A 3,673-nucleotide genomic window follows, 5' to 3' on the forward strand; every position below is an offset into this window, starting at 1 on the left:
GTGCTGGGGTCAGATGACTCCAGCCAGATGCCTATCCAGCCTTCTCTTAAAGACCCCAAGGTAGGGGAGAGCACCACCTCCCTTGGAAGCCCACTCCATATTTTGGCCACCCTTACCGTGAAGAAGTTTTTCTGATATCTAGCCTAAACCTGCTCTCTATCAGTTTGTGACCCTTGTTCCTTGTTACCCCAAGAGGTGCCCTGGTGAACAGAGCATCTCTGATCCCTTGCTGCATTCCCCTAATGAATTTGTAGGCGGCCACAAGATCACCTCTCAGCCTTCTCTTGTGGAGGCTGAAGAGGTCCAGGTCCCTCAGTCTCTCCTCATAGGGCTTGTCCTGTAAGCCCCTGACCATAAGAGTGGCCCTCCTCTGGACCCTATGTCTACTATGACTCCGAGATCCCTTTCCACTTCTGTGCTGCTGAGAGGGTCACTTCCCAGCCAGGTGTGCTGGATATTTTTGCGCCCTAGGTGCAGCACTCTGCACTTGTTAGCTTTGCTGATGATTTTGTCACACTGATGACTCCTTTCCCCCTTTTCCCTCGTATTGGGATCGTCTCCCTCTGTGCCCGAAGGATCGCTTCCTTTAGGAATGACCACCCTTCCTGGACTCCCATCTCGCCAATACTGTTCTCCTGCAGTGCATCATTGACTAGACTCCTAAGCACACTGATGTTAGCCTTCCTAAAGTCAAGCACTTCCACCCTACCAGTTATCTTACCCACCCCACACCATATGGTGAATTCGATTGATTGGTGGTCATTGTCCCCAAGGTGACCATGAATCTGCAGCTCCCCTACCAGGTCCTCCCCCATAGCCAACACCAAGTCCAGTAAGGCATTCCCCCTAGTGGGACCGTATACCTCCTACGTTGGGTGAAGGTCCTGCACGCAGGTTAAGAACCTATGTGAACGGTTGGATTTGGCAGACTGCTCCTCCCAGCAGATGTCAGGGTAGTTTAGGTCCCCCATGACAACCATGTCCCTAGACTATATGGCCTCTGACAGCTGCCTCAAGATTTCCAAGTCTAGCTCTTCCTCTTGGTGTGGTTGTCTGTAGCAGACCCTCACCACCAAGTCCCTTTCCCCTCGACCTCCATGTATCCTAACCCACAATGCCTCAACTTTCTCCTCTGATCCCATTTTGATGAGGGTAGATGTATAATGCTCCTTTACATAGACAGCAACCCCACCCTCTTTCCTCCCTACTCTGACCCTTCTGTACAACCTGTAGCCCTCGATATGTTCCACCCAGTCATGGGTAGGGTCCCACCAGGTTTCCGATAGCCCCACTAAATCGAAGTTATTATCTGCAAGCAGAAGTATGAGTTCTTCCTGTGCAAATTCTTCCTGGGCCAATTCTAAGCCCTTCCCACTCCGAAACTCTGGGAACTGCTCCAGTACCCACTGATGTCCATGCAAAACAGTCTCATCAAATAAAGACAGGATGAGGGTTCCAGAGCTCCTTTCTCTCTACTTCTCCAGCTTCACATCCACCCATTCCCCACCCTACTCCCTTTCCTCCTTCAGTCTTTATCCTCTTTCTGTTTCCTTTCTCTCCCTCTGAGTCATTCCTCTCTACAAATCTCACATTAAATCCTCATGTTTCACTTCTTGTAATTCATTTCGCAATGGCTGGGGCTCAAGCATCTCTACTGAAGTGAGTTGTGTTAACTATATGTCCTTTCATCTGCCATGCAAGTCATGCTCTATTACATGGCCTGGGATGACATCTTGTGGTAGCAGCTGATATTACATGCAAGCCGAGATTGATCAGGATTTAGCTGTCTGTGAGCTCATGCTTGAGCTGTCATTACATAGGCTGACAGTTATTTTTCTCTCAGTCTGAATCCATAGGTGTGGAATACTGTACAGAACTGAGGATGTCATTCTTAGCAAAACAGCAGACTACAGCTTTTCCGAGACAGATAAGAAATGGAAACACAACTAGCCTGTTCCAGATCCATCTTATACAAATCTGTATATCTCCATTGAAATCAGTCAAGCTACATTCATTTGAGCCAGCTGAGAATCTGACCTAATGTATCTATCCACAGGTACCATTAGATATTTCTGTCAAATATAATTAGCTAACATCTGTGCAGTGTTTAAAATATATAAAGCATCATATCAGTGATAAACATGATAACTCATTGATGCAGTGTTTCAAGGAGCGAGAGGTCATCCTCTGCACATCTCAGTTGGAAATAAATGGCTCTTCAGTCTCTCTTTTCTTCTTTCTTGCCAAAGAGGAGGCATTCACCCAAAAAAACTGCAACTTTCCTCTCTTCCTCTTGTCCAGGTGATAACAATCTAGATCTGAAGCTTGCCTTCCTCTAATTCTGAGAACAAAGTCCCTGGTTAGACATAGCAGCTTCCTACTTGCTGATGGACCTATAAATACTTTAGTGCTGAGTAAGAACATCACCCCCAATCCAGTCCTTTTATGCCAGATAAAAGGCTGGAAGGATGTAAAAAGACCCTGAAAGCCCGAGAGAATAGCCCAGGTATAGGATAGGAGCAAGATTGCCATAAGATTGCCTTCACAGGACCCTCCCTGCCCCCCTTACAAGCAAAAAGTTTGGGCAGGCAGTATATGTCAGGGTGAGATTGTAAAACGCAGCACTGTGGGGATTCTGGGCAGTACCAGACAGGCTGTTTAAGCTATACTGGGGGCTGCAAAGCATTAGACTTTATCATAGTGATCTACCTGTCCTTGAGTTTTCTGTAGTACCCATCACTGCATTTCCTAAGCACTTTCATCCAGATCAGTAATTGATAGCAGCCACTCTCCTCTGTTCAAACACAGCTGTATGGTGTCAGCACCTCCCTATTGGTCATGCTTACTGTAGTGCCTAAAGACCAACCAGGAATGGTTGTGCTGAGCACAGTACAAACACAGTAGCAGAGGGTTTACAATTTAAATAAGTTTAATATACAGGCGGAAGGAAGGGATATGACACCACCAATGGAAATAGCATGCTGACAACAAAAGTCAAATTGGTGTCATGGTATTTGGGGCAGCATGATGTTGGGAGAGGATCAGATAAATGGAAAGAAAAGTAAATGAGGTTGGGGAGAGACTACGCACAGAGTCGAGGGTTAGAGGTAGGCCTGTGCGAGTAGGCAGCTATTCGATCCAGCTTCGGATCTGGCCACTTTGGATGCCAGCGATTCGATCCAGAGCTCCGGACCAGGTTTCTGCTTCGATCCGGATGAAGCGGCTCCAAAGCTTCAGAGCTGCCTCTGAGATCCAGCCATAGGGTAGAATGGGGAATAAATGAAATGTGTATAACTTTGTTGTTTTTTTGTCTGATTTGGATGAAACTTGCAGGGGTGGTAGCCTGTGCTGAGAGCATGAAGCATACCATGTTTCAAGAAGATCAGTGCAGGGGTTTGGGGGAACTGTACCTCAAGCTGCTGATAGGCAAAACTTGTGACACAGATGCCCCTGTGTGTGCTAAGGTGCAGCGGGTTGAAAACTGCAGGGGTGGTGGCCCCTGCAGGGGTGGTGGCCCCTGCTCAGGCCATGAAGCCTGCCAAGTTTCAAGGTGCAAGGATTTGGGGGGAACTCCACCTCAAGCGGCAGAAAAGCAAAACTTGTGACATGGGTGACACTGTGTGTGTTAAGGTGCAGCAGGGTGAAAGCTGCAGGGATGGTAGCCTCTGCTGCA

This window comes from Alligator sinensis, unplaced genomic scaffold, assembly GCF_000455745.1.
Source record: "Alligator sinensis unplaced genomic scaffold, ASM45574v1 scaffold692_1, whole genome shotgun sequence".
In the NCBI taxonomy this organism is placed as follows: Eukaryota; Metazoa; Chordata; order Crocodylia; family Alligatoridae; genus Alligator; species Alligator sinensis.